General features: G+C 46.1%; 1 long non-coding RNA gene across 1 annotated transcript in view; it reads right to left on the minus strand.

Annotated features, from left to right (window-relative positions):
* Window positions 1-3,977: 3,977 nt before the first annotated feature.
* The window catches only part of LOC128402807 (uncharacterized), a 37,536-nt gene continuing 17,642 nt past the window's right edge, over window positions 3,978-23,871 (minus strand). The window contains exon 3 of the long non-coding RNA XR_008327777.1: window positions 3,978-4,609. This is a non-coding gene — a long non-coding RNA (uncharacterized LOC128402807). The remainder of the gene's footprint in view (window positions 4,610-23,871) is intronic.

Raw genomic sequence — 23,871 nt, forward strand, 5'->3', positions numbered from 1 at the left:
TCTGGTTACAGACTCCGCTAACCCAAAAATAGCACCTCAGGTTAAGAATGGACCTCCAGAATGAATTAAGTTTTTTTTAATTAGTTTTTTAACATATCATTTTCAACAATACTTAAACACACTTTAACATCTTATACCGTTTTTTTTTTACTTCCATCAATCACATCTGAAAATTTCCAATCTATTCATTTAATATACATTTCTTACTTTCACTACAGTGGTACCTCTGGATGTGAACGGGATCCATTCCAGAGCCTCGCTCGCATCCTGAAGCGAACACATCCCGTGCCTGCGCATGCGCGGGTCGCGATTCGCCGCTTCCGCGCATGCGTGCGACGTCATTTTGAGCGTCTGTGCATGCATGAGCGGCGAAACCCGGAAGTAACGCGTTCTGTTACTTCCTGGTCGCTGCGGAGCGCAACCTGAAAACGCTCAACCTGAAGCTACTTCAACCTTAGGTATGACTGTATTACATTTAAATCTCATAACTAATATCTCTCAGAATGAATTAAGTTCTTAACCCGAGGTACCACTGTATAATGAAGGCACCAGCCGAATCTCCTTGGGGAGAGCATTCCACAAACTTCTCCCTCTGACCACTCATTGTGGTCCCACCGCCACTCCCCGGGCTCTGAGACTTCTTCCCTCGGGGGGATCCCCAGCTGGCTCCTGCCACCGTTCCTCTGCACCCAACCGGTCCATGACCCACTATGCTGAGCAGCAGCGGATAACCTGTACATCCCAGCAGCAGATAACCTGTAGCAAACTCTTGCGCCTGTCACTTCCCCGACGTCTTTTTAATCGCTGACTTCCAAAAACAAAGCAGCTGGATTTTTTTGAGCAATCTCCACTTGATGGTCGGAAGCAATTCCAGAGTTATTACGGAGATAATGAAGTGGAACAATTTATTAGTCTATCATCACTAAACAAATGGGTTCCCAGTCATATTAAAGCCTTAATGGAGTGTTCCGAGGTTAACCATCTCGCGAAGCCCCCGTAGGCGCTTCTCTATGTGGGGTGGGGCCGTGAAATAAACAAGCGAGCAAGATGGCTCCTGTAGGCTTGCGAGCTTCATCCTTGGACATGCCAAACCATACCTGGTAGATGTAATGAGGGTTTATCGCAGCAGCGGCGAACAGCGCAATCAAATTGCAGATTAATTTCCCTTCTTTTCTCTGTTGAGGGATGATTGCTTTAATTAGACTGAGCCCCGTGAAAGCCGTTTCCCTCTCCCATATTAATTCTGGGCTAGCCGGAGGCAGTTCTGCACCACACGGCTCCGTGGAACGTCGGCCCTCACTGCTGCAAGCGGGCAGCCAGCCTAGCAACCGTGGAGAGCAGAATGGTTTTTGCTAGGACTGACAAACTTAAGAACTAACTTTGCTAGCGCAGGGCGAGGACCTATCGAGCCCGGAGTCATGTTCTCACAGTGGCCAACTAGATGCTACTTGGAAGCAGCCCATCAGCAGGACCTGAGAGCAACGGTGCTCTCTCCACTTGAGATTCCCAGGAACCAGACTTCAATTCTCTCCTGGACCTGGGAAACAGAGGAGCAGGAGAGGTGCTGGCAGCAGCAGGAGGAAGCATGGAAGCCCTTATTGTGGAGAAGAAGAAGAGTTTGGATTTGATATCCCGCTTTATCACTACCCGAAGGAGTCTCAAAGTGGCTAACATTCTCCTTTCCCTTCCTCCCCACAACAAACACTCTATGAGCGGGGCTGAGAGACTTCAGAGAAGTGTGACTGGCCCAAGGTCACCCTGCAGCTGCATGTGGAGGAGCGGGGAATCGAACCCGGTTCCCCAGATTACGAGTCTACCGCTCTTAACCACTACACCACACTGGCTCTCTAGACACCAGCCTGACCTCGCTTCACCTCTTCCTGCCCTGTTCTTCACTCTAATTCTGCAGCTTCTCCTGCCTCTGACTCTCGTCTCCTGGCTAATACAGGTCCCCCCAGTCAGAATCCCGCATCTCCCATTGTCCACTCATTCAGCCACCAGTTCTCAGCTTATGCCAGGGGTCAGCAAACTTTTTCAGCAGGGGGCCGGTCCACTGTCCTTCAGACCTTGTGGGGGGCCGGACTGTATTTTGAAGGAAAAAAATGAACAAATTCCTATGCCCCACAAATAACCCAGAGATGCATTTTAAATAAAAGCACACATTCTACTCATGTAAAAACACCAGGCAGGCCCCACAAATAACCCAGAGATGCATTTTAAATACAGTGGTACCTCGGGTTACAGACGCTTCAGGTTACAGACACTGCTAACCCAGAAATAGTACCTCGGGTTAAGAACTTTGCTTCAGGATGAGAACAGAAATTGCATGGCGGCGGCGCGGTGACAGTGGGAGGCCCCATTAGCTAAAGTGGTACCTCAGGTTAAGAACAGTTTCAGGTTAAGAACGGGCCTCCAGAACGAATTAAGTTCTTAACCCAAGGTACAACTGTAAAAGCACACATTCTACTTATGTAAAAACACCAAGCAGGCCTCACAAATAACCAAGAGATGCATTGTAAATAAAAGGGCACATTCTACTCATGTAAAGATACGCTGATTCCTGGACCGTCCGTGGGCCGGATTAGAAGGTGATTGGGCCGGATCTGGTCCCCGGGCCTTAGGTTACCTACCCATGGCTTATGCTCCCACCCTTGGGTGTAGACTTCCTGCCTCTCCCCCTTATTACTGTGCTGCAGCTCCTTCCCTTTATTCCTTCTCAAATGTTCCCCAAATCAGCCGTCTTCCTGCCCAGGCAAGGGGTGACTGGGGTGAGCAAACCTGTCAATTTTGGTTCTTCGCCCTTCCATGCTTAGATTCCGTTCTCCACATCCGTTTGCATGTTCTTCTTTTAAAGAAAACATCTTCATGGAAGTGCTTTGACTTGCTAGTACAACTTTCTCCTCATCTACACTTTTTTTGTAGGCTATGTTCCTACTCTCCAACATTTCTCCGATGAAAACAGGGCCATCCCATTCCATAATGATAATTTTACTATTTATACCTCACACGTCTTAACTGGGTTGCCCCAGCCACTCTGGGCAGCTTCCAACATATATAAAAACATAATAAAACATTAAACTTTTTTTTTTAAAAAAAACTTCCATATACAGGATTTCCTTCAGATGGCTTGGGGGTCGGACAACTCCATACCCTTCAATGAAAATAGGGAGATCCTAAGGAAAAGTGGGACATTCTGGGATCAAATCAGAAACCGGGACGGCTTCTCTAAATCAGGGACGTCCCTGGAAAATAGGGGCACTTGGAGGGTGTCAGGGAACTGCCATCAGCTCAGAGGCGAGAGGTGGAAGGGCAGTTGGGTTACAGGGAGCCTCCGAAGATCACAAAAAGCAGCTCTTCCTCTGGCGAGGAGGGAAGCCCCGCCTCCAGTGGGGAGGGATGCAGGGATCGGGAGATGCAAGAGAGAGCCGCAACACCGAGCCTGAGCAAAGCGGAGGGGAGGCAAGTCCCCCTTTGCCCACGCCCTCTCTGCGCAGTCAGTTTACGCGCAGAGAGGGGAGGCATAGGATGGGGGTCATAAGACTGCTATGCTGGGTGTTATGTACTGAAGTTCTCATCCTGGGCCAGCAGGGGATACTGTAGATAGTTATGCAAATAAGGGATTGAAAGTGACGTTCCGTGATTGGATAGTTTTAGAAAATTGTTACAGTTACATTGTAGTGGAGCTCTATATAAGCAGGCTGACTGAACCCTTCAGTTCAGTTCTGTCCTGGCCTGTGAATAAACAAGAGCTGTTTGAAGAATCGCTGTGTCGTCTGATATGTTCACCCACAACTTAACACTGGGGAAAGTTTAAGCACCGCCCACTCCCAGATTCTGCTAGCGACTGAGCAGACATGGAACTGAGACGTTCTGCCCTGTGAATCTTTTGCACAAATAAAGCCTTGAAAAGACCAGTGGGGGTCTTGCCTGTTCGCCGGCACACATAACAGAGGGTCTGTATGTTGCCTAGCAAACATTTATTTTTATTTTTGCAAGTGACTTCCCTGTATGCAATGCATTTCTATCACCACCAATATATGAAATTTGAAACACGTTTTCCCCTTGTCTGTGCATTTTTGTACATATTACTTGGTCAGAGAAGGGCGCCCCAAAATTCAAAGGTGTTGTGGCTGTCAAAGGGAGCTTTGGTCTGCGTATTGTCCTAGGAAGTGCAAATGAAGCAGGATGAGCTTTAAAGGCAAAACAGGCCCATATTTCCTCTCCATTCCAAGGTGTCCCTGACATTTGGGGCCACAATCCCTGTGAGCCAACAGAGGTGCCTGCCCTGGGCCCTCTTCCTCACATCTGCCACTTCTGCTTCCGAAGGAGAGGACTGTCTTTATGGAGAGGTTCTCCCCTCAGCCCCTCGGCTACGGGCAGCTGTCCCCAGCCCTCCATTGTGCTGCTTAATGGACTGGTGAAGCCGGCCGTGATAACCTGGATGATTTTCATGCATGACAGAGAAAAGGAAAATAATCCCCACGGGCTCTGGGTGTAACATTGGCACAAGGGCTTTTCTTTTCAGCTTCTATGCCGCGGTTCTTTCTACTCAGATGGTAGGAGTCAGCTGCCTCTGCGGTCCTTTAAGAAAAAACCATTTGCCCACTATCTAAGAGGAGGAAAAAAAACTAGGTTAAGGCTTTTCAAAGTGGAAGGAGAAAGGGAGGGTAGGAATCACAAATCTGCCTGGTTGCATTCCCCGTCCCTTCCCACAAACCTCGGCCCTTTGCAGCTTCAACATTAAAAACATCACATTCCAGGTGATCTCTTTTTGCAACCTCTGGTTTTTAAAAAATCCTTGAAAGGAGACAAACCACATGCTTTTATTATATCACAGCCCGATTTGCAGCAGGCCTTCCCTTGCACCGATTAGCTCTTATATATTCCACGCCCCGCCAAAAATTAGATTTATTTATAAACCACTCATGCGTCGCAATGCAATCATCCGGGTTATGCTGATATAAGCTGTGGCTGGGGGCCATTTTATGTGGATGCCTGGACCGTGAAAAGTGTTAAGTTATTGCCTGGTCATGCCTGCAGGGGGCAGCAGTTCCCCTACAGCAAGGGGGGGAGGCAGACCTCAGGTGGTGTATCCCCCCCCTTTAGTGCAGTTATGTAATGTTCATGTATAAGAGCATTTGTGTACCACCACCTCATGTAAGAGGTCAAGGTTGCGTTCAACAATATATACAAATATAATAAATTGGGTTCTCAGTGGTAGGCTTTCAGCCTAAGTCGGATGCCTTTATAGTTTTTTTTTTTTTTTATAATATTTTTATTGAACAATTTTTTATATAACAGAAACAAAACATACATAAACAAACATTCAACAATAATAAAACATAAAACAAGTACCATTTCATAACCCAATTTCTAAACCTTACTTCCTCGACCTCCTCTTACTTCCCGTTTCTGTATTCCAAATTCTTACAGTTATTCAGCGAAATCTTACCTTATTTTATTATAAATTTATGCTGATCACCCTTATTCTCTTTGTCATGACCATTACTAATAGTAACCATTTGCTTTAATCCAACATCATTCTAACTGTCTCCAATTTTATAATATTTCTTTAAATAGTCCTTGAACTTTTTCCATTCTTCTTCCGCCGCTTCTCTTCCCTGGTCTCGGATTCTGCTCGTCATCTCTGCCAAGCTCATATAGTCCATCACCTTCATCTGCCATTCTTCCAGTGTGGGTAGATCCTGTGTCTTCCAGTACTTTGCAATAAGTATTCTAGCTGCTGTTGTAGCATACATAAAGAAAGTTGTATCTGTCTTTAACACCCCCTGGCCGACAATACCCAAGAGAAAGGCCTCTGGTTTCTTGGGGAAAGTATATTTAAATACCTTTTTCAATTCGTTATAAATCATTTCCCAGAATGCCTTAATCTTCGGGCACGTCCACCAGAGGTGAAAGAATGTACCTTCCTTTTCTTTACATTTCCAACATTTATTATCAGGCAAGTGATAGATCTTTGCAAGCTTGACTGGGGTTATGTACCACCTATAAATCATTTTCATTATATTTTCTCTTAAGGCGTTACACGCCGTAAACTTCAACCCGGTGGTCCACAACTTTTCCCAATCAGCAAACATGATGTTATGACCAATGTCCTGAGCCCATTTAATCATACTTGATTTTACCATTTCATCTTGTGTATTCCATTTCAGCAGCAGATCATACATTTTTGACAAATTCTTAGTACTGGATTCTAACAGTTCAGTCTCTAATTTTGATTTTTCCACCTGGAAGCCTATTTTTCTGTCTAGTTTAAACACTTCATTTATTTGGTGATAATGTAGCCAATCTCTCACCTTCCCTTTTAATTTTTCAAAACTCTGCAATCTCAGTTTGTCCCCTTCCTCGGATGCCTTTATAGTTTATTTAGTTGGCTTTTTCTTAAAACAGATCCCTGGTATCAAAATTTCTCCTGCAGCTCAGAACATAGCAGTTTCCTAAAATTTGGGGTGGATCTACACACAGGAAAAACCTGCTATAAATTAGTCAGAAATTAAATCGTTATAACAAAAGGAAAAAAAACCTCTATGGAAAATTGTATAGAATTTTTTTTTGCTCTCCATCGCCATCTGGTGTAGCATGTTTATAGTGCATTCAAAAACACCTTTTTTTTTTACTAATGTAGCTGAGTCCTAAGTTGCAATAACCATATTCCCAGTGGGTGGGGGAAATGTAGAATTGCACCAGCCTGACCAGAATGAGGGAAAGAAGAATGTGGGGGTTTTGGGGGGGGGCATGTGATCGCTCTGAACACCTATGGCTGACGCTAGAATCCAGCTGCTCAAACCCAAAGATGTACAGTGGTGCCTCCGGTTAAGTATTTAATTCGTTCCAGAGGTCTGTTCTTAACCTGAAACTGTTCTTAACCTGAAGCACCACTTTAGCTAATGGAGCCTCCTGCTGCCTCTGCGCCACCGGAGCACGATTTCTGTTCTCATCCTGAAGCAAAGTTCTTAACCTGAAGCACTATTTCTGGGTTAGCAGAGTCTGTAACCTGAAGCATATGTAACCTGAGGTACCACTGTAGTTTGGTTGTGCCAGTTCTGATAAACACGGGGCGTATGTACCCCCTACACACCTGTGCCAGGGATTGCTTCCATTGCCAGGTGTTTGCCTCAAATTGCTGCTTTTAAGGATATGTGCACAGACCTGGCCTAAGGAAATCTGGCACCTGAGGTGAACCACAAAATTGTGCCTCTCCCACCAGGTGATTGAAGATCTACATTGGGAACACTGGTAAGAAGAAACCAGCAGTGCCTCCTATTTCCATTCTGCCCTGTATTTGTCTCATGCAACGCTGTTTCTATTCTGCTGCAGCCTGTCTTCCGCCAAAAAAAATGTCTTAGTGTCCGCTGTGACAGCATTATGTACCTTGTGTAATTTACACAATAAATTACCATACTTTTCCATGTATAAGGCTATTTTCTTTATTCAAAAATCATGCTCAAAATTTGGGGTAGTCTTATACATGGGCATTGTGGGGACGTGGGATTGGTTGCTGCCACGAGTCGGAGATTGTTATTGGTGGCTGCGGCAAGGGCTGGTGTTGATTGGCTGTCGTTCTGGCAATTGGGCGGGCGATTTGCTGCTTTCGTCGGTGAGGGGACAGAGGATAGTTTGGTTTGCTCAACAACTCTGGGCAACCCTTCCCCCCCAAAACTCAACAACTTTGGGGGATCTCCCCCCCATTTTCTTAATGTTGAGTCCCCCCAAATAGGGGGCATGTTATACATGGGAGCGTGTTAAACATGGAAAAATACACGGTACATTGTCATTATGCTATTCTACCTCATGCATTTCAGTGCAAAGGAAATACAACACAAATGGGGGCAGGAAGCAATGAGTTATATATTGTTTGTGGGTTGAGATGTATGTGTTCATTTCTATATTGTAAGTCATTTTGAGACACCTTGAGGAAAAGGTGACCAATAAACTTAATTATTATTATTAATTTGTAATGTTTGCTGCACTGAGAAATGACCCAGAGACACCTCTTCTCTTTTAAATCATTCCGTTCTTCTCTTCTAACAGGGAAAACTCTATTTTCTTTTGAAGTACATTTTAGCTATTTGCTCAGATCATGCGCGCGTGTGTTACACACACAGATATCCATGCAGACAAACGAATGGGGCAAGTCTAGGGATCCAGATGCTGATCTTCAGCCTCTGGGAACGATGGTGCCAAGTCCCAAGGTCACAAATGATTAATCTCAACCTATGAACCTCGAAAGCATCAAAGCTTCCTAATCGGCGCCTCATGCCGTACATCAAAAGCCGAATATGCTATGCAGCCTGTGCAAAATAATGAACTGAACCTTCCCAACCTGATTCTCTGGGTGGCAATTAAAACACTCTGCAGATGAGATCTTTTAACCTCTGCAGGGCCCTGTGGAATTATGATGTTCACAATTTTCTCCGCTGTTTTCTGTCGTCTGTGGAGGGCACGGGGCTGTGTATATTTGAGCACAGCATTTCCACTGATTTTGGGTCTTCAGAGAGCTTTAGTGCTGCTAACAGGTCGACCAGACAATTGTAGTATTAATTACAAGTCGTTTGGAGACCTTAAGAAATATCAATAAATAATGGTATAGATTAAAAAGGTAAAGGTACCCCTGCCCTTACGGGCCACTCGTGTCCGACTCTAGGGTTGTGTGCCCATCTCACTTAAGAGGCCGGGGGCCAGCGTTGTCCGAGGACACTTCCGGGTCATGTGGCCAGCGTGATGAAGCTGCTCTGGCGATCCTGCACCAGAACAGCGCACGGAAATTCCATTTACCTTCCCGACGGAGCGGTACCTATTTATCTACTTGCACTTTGACGTGCTTTCGAACTACTAGGTTGGCAGGAGCAGGGACCGAGCAATGGGAGCTCACCCCGCCGCGGGGATTCGAACCGCCGACCATGCGATCGGCAAGTCCTAGGCGCTGAGGTTTTACCCACAGCGCCACCTGCGTCCCTAATAGTATAGATTATTTGGGAACAAATTGTTATACAATTGTACACACACATGTGGGGGGTATGGAGAGAAATGCACTCTGCACCAAGCTCATAATATTCTCACAACTGAGTGAAACCGAGGCTACGTTTAGCCCTTAAAGGTAAAGATAAAGGGACCCCTGACTGTTAAGTCCAGTCGCGGATGACTCTGGGGTTGCGGCGCTCATCTCGCTTTACTGGCCGAGGGACACACACACACACAGAAACACACACAGCAGTGGGTATGGGGCTTACTGGCTTGTGTTTTATTGTTGTTGCTTTTATTATGGACTTTGTGTTTTTATAGTGTATTTTTATGTTGTAATCCGCCCGGAGATCTACTGATGAAGGGAGGTGTACCAATTTAATAAATCATCATCTCGCTCATACCACTCCCCCAAACTCTGCCGTCAACTCTGGTTTTTTCTGTCAAGGGATGTCCCCCCACACATTTGCTGTCTCGCACTGAACCCCTTCACCCACCCCCCATCACCTCACCAGGAAACTACAGTGGTACCTCGGGTTACATACACTTCAGGTTACATACGGTTCAGGTTACAGACTCCACTAACTCAGAAATAGTACCTCAGGTTAAGAACTTTGCCTCAGGATAAGAACAGAAATTGTGCTCCGGCAGCGCGGCAGCAGCGGGAGGCCCCATTAGCTAAAGTGGTGCTTCAGGTTAAGAACAGTTTCAGGTTAAGAACGGATCTCCGGAACGAATTAAGTACTTAACCCGAGGTACCACTGTAGCTTGGCCATTTCCCAGAATTAGAAGGCTTGGTTAGATTGCAGCACTTGCTGGATCCAGGGATTAGAGGGGTCTGGCACACAAACACACAATTTGCAAAGGCAGGTCAGGGAGGGCTGGTGGGCCTGAGGAGATGAGATGTGTCCTGGGTTCCAAGCGCTGGGCAGAAAACCCTGGAAGGCTGTGTGTGGTCCTCCACCCCTATTGGAAAAGAACCAGATGTAAGTTGGGTCAGACTAGATGAAGATGGGCCCCTTCCAACTCTACTTTCCATCTCTACAATTCTGTGAACACCAGCACCAGAAGCAGGAAAAGCCAGTTGGAAATTGGCATGCCGCTTTCAGCTGAAGAACAGTAGTTAGGTAAACCTGAGGGGCCCCCAGTCTGAAGCAAACTCTCTGCTCCCGTATAAACAGGCTGTGAACTGACCATTCACGCTGGGACCTTTCTGCTCTGAGATTTAGCCTTAGGTCAAGACAAGCCTTTCTCTCCAGCCCCAGAACCTTATCTGCCACTGCTCGTTTTGTAAACTTCAGGAGGCGGGTGATGTGGCAATAATTTATTCCGCTGGGCTATTTATGTTTTGTGTCAGAAGGGCTGCTTTTCGCGGGAGACAGTCTCGCTTTTGTGTCAAATGGCTCCCAGAAAAAAGGCTTGTTTATTAGCCGAAATACAATATTGCCATTATGTCCTCTCTGGCATCGGAGTGGCAACTGGGCCTCAGAGCCAACTTAATATGTTGGCTGTGGAACTGAGGTCATGTGTGAACCAGGCAACGTTATAACGCCTTCCCAAATGTACTGCTTGCACCTCAGCTTCCCTCCGTCTCGCACAACTCTGCAACTTGTGGACATCCAATGAAGGTGAACGTCGGAAGATTCAGGAAAGATGAAAAGGGAGTTCTTCAGTCGGCACCTCTCCCACAAGAGGCAGTGATGGCTGAAGTGTAGGTGGGTTCCCACAAGGCAAGATATAGTGATAACAGCAGGCATCGGCAAACTCGGCTCTCCAGATGTTTTGGGACTACAACTCCCATCATCCCTAGCTAACAGGACCACTGGTCAGGGATGACGGGAGTTGTAGTCCCAAAACATCTGGAGGGCCGAGTTTGCCTATGCCTGGATAACAGCAAGAACCTTTATTGAACTAACAGAACTGGACAACAGGGACAAAGCAACTGCTTATATACATTTCTGAAGGCCTGGGCCACTCCCACTCCCAATGTGACTGGGTGTCTAAACTTCCAAGCTGCGAATCATGAATCAGAGTTTAAGGGCCAATGGCAGAGGCCCAAGTCCTGAAATGTCCTGTGATTGGATATCATGTATTGAATCAGAACACAGGGGCTCAGAATCCTTAGTCCAGATTCAAGCTCAGGCAAACACAGACCACTGAATACATAACAATGGCCACCATCTTGGATGGTTTTGAAAGAGGATTAGACAAATTAACAGAGGATCAATGGCTATCAGTGCACCTAGTCATGATAGCTATTTTCTGTCTCCATTATTGCAGGCAGCATGCTTCTGAATTGTAGTTGATGGAAACCACAGGAAATGGTGGTTCTCACAATGGCCAACCAGATACGCAGGGGAAGCCCACATTTTAATGTATTTTTAATCTTCAATGTAATTTTAATGTATTTTTAATCTTTGTTGGAAGCCACCCAGAGTGGCTGGGGAAACCCAGCCAGATGGGCAGGGTACAAATAATAAATAATAATAATTATTATTATTAGCACCTGAGTACAATTGCACCCCCACTTCCTGTGCTCTTTTTAAACCTGGACTGAAAGGCTCATCTAAATCGACAGCCGTTATATCAGAGACATTCAATGAGGTGCCCTCCATACACTTCCACCTTCCCCGATCGCTCGGTACTGATGGGTGCTGGAGTCGAACAATATCTAGAGATCTGTGAGTTCCTGGCCTTCAGCCTTAGGAACATTGCACCTTCTAGCTCACAGTTCTCTGTGGCCTCTCTGGCAGAGAGGGGGTTCCTTTCCCATCACCTGCTTCCCAAATCTTGGGTATGCTAGGCTTTGAACTTGTGGCCTTCTGGATGTGAAGCATGTTCCCCACAACCGCCTCTTCTTTCTGAGCCAATAGAAACCCCCCTTTCCAGAGCCCAGGCTGGTGGCGAGGGCAAAGGCATTCTGAACAGGCTTAGCATCCTTCTCCGCTTCCTAAATTCCTGGAGAGAACCCTGATGGGCACAGCATCCTTCACACGGGGCCATTTGGGGAGGCAATGCCGAAAGGCACAGGCGTGGGTACACAGCTGCATTGTGAGCAGAGGACAAAGGCAAAAGGGACATGACCTGCGCTGCAGACACCACCTGCTCTATTCCTCTGTAACTCCCCCCGCCTCCACCTTCCCGGCAAGGTCACATTTTGTGTCTTCGTTCCGGTGATCTATTGCGTCTCTGAGTTGCCCCGGGTGATGGACAGCTCCCTGTCCCTTCAACGGGCTTCTCGGTGGATGGCTGCCGATTATGGCTCAGCGCCTCCTTCTCCAAGGGAGAATGCGTGCCCCACAGATCTGCCGCAGCTGGGGGACAGGGATGGATGGCATCACAGATCAGCTCAGACGGCCCTTGGCACCGGCACTGTGCCGCGGCTTCCAGTTGGAAGGGCACTAAAAAGCCCGCATTGTACCCACGGAGGAAGTCGGAGCTGCCAGGTGTCCCAGATCATCCTGGCCTACTGACTTGGCTCTGGTGGTTTGGGGGCTTTTTTTCTCCCCCTGGACAAATTGCGAGGAGTGAGGTTTTTTTAACTAGTCGAGACCTGATGTACTTTCAGAGCCACGCAGTCCTCTGCTTCATTTCATACTGGTGGTAATGAGGAAGGAAATGGGCTGGCAGAGAGAGATAGAGAGAGAGAGGAGGAGGAAGGGAGGGAGAAGCGATATAAGATTCCTTAACTTACCTTGTGTGTGTGCACAAATCTGTGTGTGGGTTGCCAAACTGGGCTTTTTGGCCCCGGGTGAAATAAAGCCTAGTTTCGCCCCTGCCCAAGGATATTGTCCTTTCCAGAAAAACAAAATAAAATTCCATCAACCTTGCCTTAGAGCAGCAGATCACTCCCTACAGTCATACCTTGGTTTTCGAACAGAATGCATTCCAGAAGTCCGTTTGACTTCCGAAACATTCAGAAACCAAGGTGCGGCTTCCAATTGGCTGCAGGAATGTCCTGCAGCCAGTCGGAAGCCACGGAAATCGCTCCAGACGTTCGACTTCTGAGGCAAAGTTCGCAAACCAGAACACCTACTTGCGACATTGTTTGTGACATTTTTGCGACATTCAAGTTCCAAGTTGTTCGTGAACTAAGCTGTTCAAAAACTGAGGTATGACTTTATTTGACCACAGGGGCGGTCTTGGAATCTCTCTCTCTCTCCCTCATGATTTTTATTAAAGTTTTTCACAATGCAATAAGATAACAGCTACAAAAAACCCCAAACAGAAGAAGTAAAATTCAGAGTCCTCTGCTAAAGGCCATTCTCCTTATAGATGGGCTTTCTCTAGAGCCTGCTTTGAGACAATGCCCTCAGCAGTGCTGTACGGCAAATTCACGCGGGTACCAATGCATGTGCGTCTCTGCCCCTGTATGTCTAATAAGGTAGAATCTGTCACACACATCCTTCTATTTTGCGAATTTTATAGTGAAGAGCGAGTTCAACTTATTTTGCCGCTTTTATCAAAATTTATACCCCTACAACATTATTTGGAATCCTCCCCCGAAATTCTACGAAAATACCTTCTGGAAGATTCTTCAAGCTCAATATCATATGAGGTGGCCAAATTTTGCACTTTAGTAATCAGGAAGCGTAAATCTCCTCTGTTGAATGGCACACTGCGAAGTTCCCTTGTGTAATCCTTTTTTCCCCTCTGATGTTGTTGTTGATTCCCTTTTGTTTGATCTTGTGGTGTTTAGTGTCACTGGCTTTTGCCGTAATAAAACCTGAAACTTGAAAACTTGAAAGGCCATTCTCAGCCCCCACCACCCAGAGAAGGGAGCAGCCCCTCCTGGCTCTCACTTGGGATCCTTCCTTTCTCCTCCCAGCCTCTTACCCTGGGAGTCCGACATTTTCCTGTCTCCCACTCTGGGTCCTCCATCCAACGTCTACCAGCTCTCAAGAGTATGCAGTTCCTGGACCTTAACAAAGGCTTCACACATGGGACTTCAGAGAAAGAAGGAAAGGAAAGAAAGGACAAAAAAGGAAAGGAAGGGAACTCTTGGAATTCTAAGGAACTGCTGTGGGCACGCCAAACAACTCATTTCCCAGAAGAAGAAACTGGTGATGCTCACAGCCCTCCTTGTGGAAAAACTAGGCAAAACACCTACCGGTACACCTCCCCCCTTAAAAAAAACCAAATAAAACCAGGCGGAAAAAGCCAGCGACCACCCATGTAAACAAGCAGCCTCAAACCTGCCCCAGCAAAACAAAAACAAAAAATAACTCCATTACAAAAATAAAAATCTGAAGGTGCAGAGAATGTGCCATTGGTGTGTGTATCTGAGGGTGCTGTCGGCAGCTTTTTCCGCTGAACCTACATTTGAGGTGGACCCAGGGCCTGTCCGCCCATGAGGCGAGGTGAGGCAGTTGCCTCAGGGTGGCTGGGCTCTGGGATCCAGCTTCTGCAGAGAACACCATGCCCTTGTCAGCCTTCTGTTAAATTAGGGCTGCCATATTTCAAAAAGTAAAAACCAGGACACCCCCAAACTGTTGAACTTTTTAAAGGAAAACCCAAGGTTTTTTTGACAAACCCCAAGTTACTGAGATTATACACACACACACACACACACACACATATATACACCCCATGGTTTTTGGATTAACTTGCCTAAGATCCAGAACAAAGCGCCACATTTCTGATGTATGGCGGCCCTAGTTACGGTAAATAAAATAGGATAAAATACTTTTCCTATGTGTGCATGTGCATACATTATTTAAAGAATCATATTGTGTGCAAGTCCTACTCAGAATAGAACTATTAAAAATAATGGCCAAACTTGGGCTCATTACTTTCAGCGGGTGTACGCTGAGTAAAACTTGGTTGGTGACGACCCATTGCTATTTCCCACATGCAATCAATTAATTAATGGCTCGATCAATTCAGGGACTCGTATGATTAAATCAATCAAATTGTAGAAGTTAATTGGCTTACAGCACTAAGTTATGCCCTTTTAGAAGATCCTGAGAATGATGGATGTAAATTTAACACACATTGGCAGGACTCAGAGACTCTAGTAAAACCAGACCACGCAGGCTATATGGCCCACCCTGATCCATAGGCCCTTACAATGCTATTTCATCAGTAATACACACAGTTCATTATATAACGTGATGATATCTATGAATCATTTAAGTCTGTATGAATAATTCATTTTAGTTTCAAAAAATAAGGGGAGGGGGCCTTGCTGGTTAAAGGTGAACGGCTGTTTAGGCGCATCCAAAATTACATTCAAAACCCAGGAGTGAAAACTGGGAGGAACCAAGGAGGAAATGTCCACCTTTGTCATGCAGGCTATGTGCAAAATGATCATAGAATTGTGGATCTGGAAGGGACCACGAGGGTTTTCTAGTCCAATGCTCTGCAATGCAGGAATCTTTCGCGGGGCTCAAACCAACAGCCCTGAGATGTCTCGTGGTCTACCAACTGAGCTATCCCAGGAAGTACAGTGGTACCTCGGGTTAAGTACTTAATTCGTTCCGGAGGTCCGTTCTTAACCTGAAACTGTTCTTAACCTGAAGCACCACTTTAGCTAATGGGGCCTCCCGCTGCTGCCTTACCGTCGGAGCACGATTTCTGTTCTTATCCTGAAGCAAAGTTTTTAACCTGAAGCACTATTTCTGGGTTAGCGGAGTCTGTAACCTGAAGTGTATATAACCTGAAGCGTATGTAACCCAAGGTACCACTGTATTGCAATAAGAATAAACAAAGGCTTATACGACAGGTGAAAACAATTAAACAGAGGGACGGTTAGTATTCCGCAGGAGATATTCCAATGCATATCAGATCTCGAGGCTTGAGCAATTTAAAGTGGATCAAAGTGCGCTGATCCAGTTTGGAAAACAACTGTTTTCTACGAAGGGAATGAAGCACTTTGATTGATAAAACGGTATATAGCTCCTGCTATACACTGACGGCAAACTCAGTTTGGTCGGCATCAAGACAGCATCACTTGTGTGAAAGGGGAAAGTATTGGCAGGCTGGAGAGGATCTGAAGTTGACAGAAGCACCATTTTGCAATGGTGGGAAAAAATTAAGGAGGGGGAGAATCCCAAAATCAATCTAATCAGGACTGACGTGGCAACAAAATGCTTACTGACTATTGTGGGGAGGAATTAGAAAACCAGAAAACCAGGGAGGAGGAAGAATGGAAATGACTTGGCTAGCTGGCTGGAATCCTGACCAGGAGCAGTCTACGCTGCAACATTTTGTTGTAGGGTCACAGATGCAGAACCTCCACCGTCTGGGGTACAATTCCTCTAGATAAGATGATCAGACCAACAACGGGGTCTTCATCGTGCTGTCAAGTTTTTTCTAGAGTCCGTTGGATTTTCAGAGTTCTTTTCAAATCCTGGGTAGACAGCGCAGGTCAATGCCTCTCATTTCAGTCTCAATTTTATTTTATCTGACTTCCCAGAAACCTCAAAGGCTTGGACGTATATTTGCCCGTAAGAGTAAACCTGTGTACTTGCTGGATGGAAACGAGACTCCATTGCCTGGAACTGTTTGAGGGCAAGGATGTGTGCAGGATGAATATGTTCATTAAACTGTCAAGGTATAATGCTGGATTTTACAGCTTGAGTAACCAGTCCAGTGGCTGCAGCACGCTGTCAGTTACAGGCCTGCCTTTGCTTAATTAATGGTAAGGATAGATTGATAGGGCTGCCTTGAGCCAGGTGAAGAAAGAGGATGGCAAGGAGAAAGTTTATTCAAGTGAAGCAGGAAGTGGAGTGAGACCTTTCTCTGCCCAACCCTGACCCAGGCCATTCAGTTCTGCAGCTGTGAATCCAAAAGATCTGAACTCACGGTCGCAAAGGTGCAGTAGATTCTCCTTCCGTTTTTAAGTATGGACAGAAACAAGGAGAAGGAAATTTCCCCCTCTCAAGTGAGCTAGAGGAGCTCTACCCATGTTGAACAGGGCTAAAAAGTGTGCTGGAGGGAAATTCAGATTTTAATGCAAGTCTACCCAATTTGCATTGGGACGCGGGTGGTGCTGTGGGTTAAACCACAGAGCCTAGGACTTGCCGATTGGAAGGTCGGCGGTTCGAATCCCCGCGACGGGGTGAGCTCCCGTTGCTCGGTCCCTGCTCCTGCCAACCTAGCAGTTTGAAAGCACGTCAAAGTGCAAGTAGATAAATAGGTACCGCTCCGGTGGGAAGGTAAACGGCGTTTCTGTGCGCTGCTCTGGTTCGCCAGAAGTGGCTTAGTCATGCTGGCCACATGACCCGGAAGCTGTATGCCAGCTCCCTCGGCCAATAAAGCGAGATGAGTGCCGCAACCCCAGAGTCGTCCACGACTGGACCTAATGGTCAGGGATCCCTTTACCTTTATCTTTTACTCAGTTTGCACTTTCTAGCATTTTCATGCCTTCAGCTTTGGTGCAATGCAATTCTCCAGCCAAATAACACATACAAAAATTTGTGGCTATTGCAGGAAAGCGTGCCCCCCCCCCATCACATCTGAAAAGCGTTCTATTTGGGCACTTTGCTTGCAAAAATGTGCATGTTGGGAGAAATTTTCATTAAGATGTCGACAGATTTGAAGCTTGGAGAAATGACAAACGGAGAAATCAAGATTCTATCTATTCTGAGCTGCAGGTGTGTAAGGGTGGGGCTGGCAAGAGGCAGCAAGGGGGTTGGGCTTGGAGGACCTTCCAACTCTATGATTCTGTGTTGGAGGGTATGATGATCCCGGCTAACCATTTAGCAGCAGGAAAGTTTGATGGAAACCCACATGCCTTTGCTTTGTCCTCACACTCCTTAGGTACAAGAAAAATAATGGCCATGTTCTCCCCATCAATATTTAACCATATTTGCTTCTGCTGAGTAAGGCCAAATCTGCCATCTGGGTGCTAATAAGCAAACAGCTTAAAAGGGGAATGTTTTCCTTTTGGCCTCCAATAGTCTGATCACATCTTCCCAGCCCTCAGATCCTTCAAAGGATGTACAACTGATGTTCCTCTGCTTTCTAAAAATTATATTGTACACACACTTTGACTGTAGCTTTTCCACATTTGGCTGGACAATGTCACTAGGAGCCATGAGGACTCAAGCTTTTAAAATATGATTTCACTAAAAAAAATTTCTAGCATTTTGCAGCTCCTCTCACTTTTTATAAAACCTGCAGGTCACATTTGTTGTATTAGAAGAAATATTCCCTTCCTAAGTGAGAGAATAAAGGAGATCCATCTCCACTGCTGGCTTCAGATATCATCCCTGCCTGATCTGCAGGCTCCAGCACCATCTGTCTGGCCACAACCTGCAGGGATGCCAGATAACTCAGACCAATACAGAAACAGGAGCGGCAATTGCCGATTTTTGCTTATTCATCCCATGACTACAAAAGAAATCAATCTAGCAAATGCAATCATCATTCGCCATTGTTGCTTTCGGTCCGCGATCAACACGTAATTGATTTACAGCGCCCCACCATTTGCTTTGTGTTTCCTTTGTGATGAAATGAAGTTTATATAGATAGCTCTAAAATAGCAATGGGAAATACACAATACAGTGGTTCCTTGGGTTACAGACGCTTCAGGTTACAGACTCTGCTAACCCAGAAATAGTACCCTGGGTTAAGAACTTTGCTTCAGGATGAGAACAGAAATCACGCGGTGGCAGTGGGAGCCCCCATTAGCTAAAGTGGTACCTCAGGTTAAGAATGGTTTCAGGTTAAGAACGGACCTCCGGAACGAATTAAGTTCTTAACCCGAGGTACCACTGCATACCTGCTAGCTTCTTTTGTTCATCAAATCCAGTAACTGGTTGAATAGACAATACAACCTTTAAGGCACATTCAAAGCACATTTCCCCCCCTCAAAGAATTCTGGACGCTGTAGTTTGCCCCTTACAGATTTACAATTCCCTGCAGCCCTTCACAAACTACAGTACCCATAATTCCCTCTCTCTCTCTCTCTCTCTCTCTCTCTCTCTCTCTGTGTGTGTGTGTGTTTTGAATGTGTTTTAAGGGTATAGAGCATATTTGTCTGTGAAGAAGACCTGCTGCTTCTTTCCTTTAGGCAACATCCCTTCTGTTTAGTTTTTTCTGTGCCCTTCAGGGAACGTGGGTGCCTTTGTGAGTCTGGCTGGGCCACCAACAACATCAAACCCAATTTTTGTCACAGCAGCCGTGCTGCACGTGGCAAATTCAGGGTGGAAAGGAAAACAATGCCTTCTTACACCCCAAATGATGTGTAAACTGAATGTTGAGCAGGATAGCTCGGTGTTCTAAGTCAGGGCTGGTGTCATGGGGCTGTCAGGCAAGGCATGTCTAGAGGAAGGAACTGTTGTCAAAAGTACACTTACAAGTTAGGGAAAGGCACGTGCATCAGTCCTACTTTTTTTCAGCTAGTCCTAGGTGTGCAGAAGCAGCAACAGAGAGCCCCCCCACACTGCAAGGGGTAGGACTAGATGACCCTTTTGGTCCTCCCAACATCTACAATTCTACGATTCTATGATTGTATTCTATGAGCTCGGCTTATGTATCTCCCCCGTCCGAGCTGTGTGCAAGCAGGAGAAGGCTACGCCCACAGGTAACTTTCTGCTATTTTCTCTTCAATCCTCTCCTGGTCCTGGGAGACAGTGGAGCAGGAGAGGTGGGGGCAGGAGGAGGAGGAGGTGGCGGGTGTGTGGAAGCCCTGACATCTCTCTCTCTCTCTCTCTCTCTCTCTCTCTCTCTCTCTCTCTCTCTCCTCCTGCTCCTGTTCTTCACTCCCCAATCCTGCTGATTCTCCTGCCTCAGATTCTCATCTCCTGGCAGTTTCAGGCTCCCCCAGATCACTACAGTGGTACCTCAGGTTACAGACACTTCAGGTTACAGATGCTTCAGGTTACAGACTCTGCTAACCCAGAAATAGTACCTCGGGTTAAGAACTTTGCTTCAGGATGAGAACAGAAATCGTGCTCCGGCGGCGCAGCAGCAGCAGGAGGCCCCATTGGCTAAATTGGTGCTTTAGGTTAAGAACAGTTTCAGGTTAAGAACAGACCTCCAGAATGAATTAAGTTCTTAACCCAAGGTACCACTGTAATCCCTTCTTCCAACCCGGCTGCTCTCAGTGCGCACTCATCAGAATTCAGCCACCAGTCCTCAGGGTCTAACCAGTCCATGGTAAAGGTAAAGGTAAAGGGACTCCTGACCGTTAGGTCCAGTTGTGACCGACTCTGGAGTTGCGGCGCTCATCTTGCTTTATTGGCCGAGGGAGCTGGCGTCATGTGGCCAGCATGACTAAGCCGCTTCTGGCGAACCAGAGCAGCGCACGGAAACGCCGTTTACCTTTCCGTCGGAGCGGTACCTATTTATCTACTTGCACTTTGATGTTCTTTCGAACTGCTAGATTGGCAGGAGCAGGGACCGAGCAACGGGAGCTCACCCTGTCACAGGGATTTGAACCGCCGACCTTCTGATCAGCAAGTCCTAGGCTCTGTGGTTTAACCCACAGCGCCACCTGCATCCCGTGTCAGTCCATAGACTCAGCTACATTAGAAAAGAAACAGTAATTTGGTACCATTGGTCCATGCTTACCTGTCAGGAGTAATCATGGACCTATGGTACCAAATAGTATGGGAAACAGCCTTACTAGGAAAACTAACCAATAAACTGAAACTGACACGGGAACAAATGGAAGAAGACGCCTTCACCCTGTTATGGCTCCCTTTTATCACATACACAGCCCAACAAGACAACGACAAGAACCCACCAACAGCATACGAATCAATATGGCTAACTTGATTCCAAAACACCCACTCACACATGAAAACAAAGTTCACCACAGCCAATCACAAACAACCACACCCTAGACCAACCCCCAAACTCTCTCACCACCAAAGGAACACAAGCGAATAGTAAAGAACCCGCACAAGCGACATTTACACAAAATCTCACACATACATTAAGTAAAATAGAAACATCGCCACCCGACTCCACCCCCACTCACCATTCCCTGCCTCCACCTTTCCCCCCTTTTCTTCCTAATGTAACACTAATGTCTCAACAAATGAAACTGATCTGTAGAAAATGTAACTTGAAAAAGAGACATTGCACATACTTTTGTAAACCAAGAAATCTTTAATAAAAAAACATGTTAAAAAACAACAAAAGCGATTTGAATGCACTATAAATATGCAACACCAGATGGCGTCAGAGAGCAGAAAATTTTAAAACACAATAGAGATTTTTTTCCTTTTGTTATAACAATCTAATTTTTTACTTATTTATAGCATTTCCCCCCTATGTTTAGATCCACCCTATGTCACCTGCTGTTCTCCTGATATGGATAGGTTCCAGCTTCCACCAGCCCCTCCCACCATGACCAAGGCCTATGAATGCTGAGAGTTGTAGTCCCCAAACATCTGGAGAGCCACAGGTTCTCTGCTGCTGCTCTGGAAGATTAACCTGTTCCACGCTGCAGATGTGCAACGAAACCCCAGTGCACTACAGAGATTTCTGGAATGTGCTCTAGGCCTTGCCCACTGCACCGCCCAGCACCTTTGGGACTTCCTGTTGCACCATCTGATCTGATAGCGCCCTCCTGAGTACACCCTTGTCAGGGCTAAGCTGTGGGCAGCTTCCCGAGGGGAGCCAGGAGTCGAGGAAACAGTGCCAGGAGACGCAGCCAAGGAACAAAGCAGAACGCAGTTGATCAGGCAAAATTCTGGTTCAAATCAGACGGCTTTTATCGTCTTTCCTGTCTAGAAGAGTCCAGTGGGCAGTCTAGGTGTGCAAAGGCCACTTCACTGCCAGGAAGGTGTCTAGACCTGCAGTTCAAATGACTCCTCACAAAGGATGGCTTAAGGTTTGTTATGTACTGAGTTGAATAGGATCCAAAATGCAACAGTCTGATTGGTCCTAGAACAGTAGGATTCAGAATGCAGCAGTCTGATTGGTCCTAGAACAATAGGATCCAGAATGCAACAGTCTGATTGGTGCACAGGAGCCACCCAATCCAGATGGAAGTGAATCCGCAACCTGATTGGCCTACAGGAGAATCCCGGAATTAGCCAATCACCTGGGGCCCATTGTGTAAATAATGTATATAAAGCAGACATTCTGGGGGAACTTCCATTCCTCCTCACCACTATGAGCTGAATAAAGAGCATGAAATCCACTCTCGACTCCGAGTATATTTCTGGTTCCTGGTTCTTGCTCTGAAAGGGGGGCTCCTCCCCCCACCCACTGTTGCACAACCATAGGAGTCAGCTCCTATTGGCTGAGGTCTCTTCAGCCCCCCCCCTAAAATATTTAAGTGGGCCAGCGCCCTTCAAGATGTTGGGCATTGCCATTCAAATGGTGTGTGTGCCATTGTGATTGATTATATGGAGTGGGCCTTACCCGCCCCCAAAAATATTTCATTCATGTTGGCACCCCTGCCCACAACTGCATGTGGTTTGACTGTCTTTCCAGGGAGTTCGTCCACCATTGGTCATCCTGTTGAGAAATCTCAGATAAACCCAAGAATTTAATCTGCTCCAACTATCCCTATTTATCAGGGCCGGCCTCAGTTTGCCCTTAGTGAATCATTGCACCGGATTGGGTGGAGATGGCGTTTTTCGCATCTGAAACGTATATAGAGGAAGTTGCAATGGTTGCAGAGGAGAGGGAATTTCAGCAGGAATCGCTTCCGCAACACATTAAAAGGCGCAAGGAGCCCTGCTCTCTTTGCATCTTGAATCAGGCCACCCTAAGTCCCACTGCAGAGAAGCACAGCATTCATCCAGATCCTACGATCAGGGTTTGCACCTACCCATCACACTTGGATTCAGCTGATTCCTCTTCCTCTTGCCAAATTCGGGTAAGTGACTAGGAGGGATGCAATGGCATGTTGGGAGAAAAAAAATGCATTTGCCCCAGGAAACAGCACCCAGGGATCATTCGTCCTGATTTGTTTTTCAGGATGAATGCCCCCGATGACCTGTTTATTGAGCATTTGCCCTAATTTATTTGCACCAAATACCGGTATGTGTGGTAGTTGTACGAAATCACCATCAAGTGGCAATTGTCCTGCATTTTCCAGGACTTTCCCCTAACACTTGGGCATCTTAAAGACCGCAGGTGGAAATAAATAACGGAAAGGCAAATTTAGATTGCACAGTTAAAGTGGACTTGGGGTTTTTGCATAAAAACACACTTCTCCGCCCTCTTCCTACCCCACCTACTTTTTGCAGTACGGAAAGTCATGGGAAAACACACTGGAAAATGTAGGATAGCAATTGCTTCACACAAAATTGTGTGCATAAACAAATCAGTATTAAAGATCAATAAACAGATTGTCTGGAAGAACCCCTTCTGCAAAAGAGTCTCTTTTAAATTTTTTAAAAAGTGGTTTTCTTATGCAAGAGTTCTATAGTGCCAGCGATTTTTTTAAAATTTATTTTTGCAATATACCTGCCTTCTTTTAGTTAGATTATAAAGGCACACTTTTTTGCATGAATAGTGCATACAGTACTGACGTCTGAAGTGACCTGGTCATACTGCTTTCGACTCCCTTTAGCAATTGTCAGCCTCCAGTCTTTGCTTCCCCACCCCTATGGAATTGTGGGGATTGCAATTTTTCATTTTTTAAAAAGGACAGGACTCCTGATCTCTGAGTTTTGACAAGCACCATTGCAGAACTACCATTCCCAGGGTTCCTTTGGAGGAGCTAATATTAGCACAGTTAATATTAACTCGCCGCAAGCATGATGCAAGCCAAGCAGGGAGAATACAAACAAAACAAAACAAAACACCAAGCCCAATGCTCAACTATATTATCGTTTTAGTAAGTGACCTGTTAATCTAGTCTGTATCAAACTTTCTGTTCTTCTACCTGTCTACTTGAAATTGCTGATCAACCTTTCCCAGCTCCTAAATTGTGCTTTGTCCATTTCCTAGTGAACGCTACCAGTCCAGGAAAGA

This window comes from Podarcis raffonei, chromosome 15, assembly GCF_027172205.1.
Source record: "Podarcis raffonei isolate rPodRaf1 chromosome 15, rPodRaf1.pri, whole genome shotgun sequence".
Classification (NCBI taxonomy): domain Eukaryota; kingdom Metazoa; phylum Chordata; class Lepidosauria; order Squamata; family Lacertidae; genus Podarcis; species Podarcis raffonei.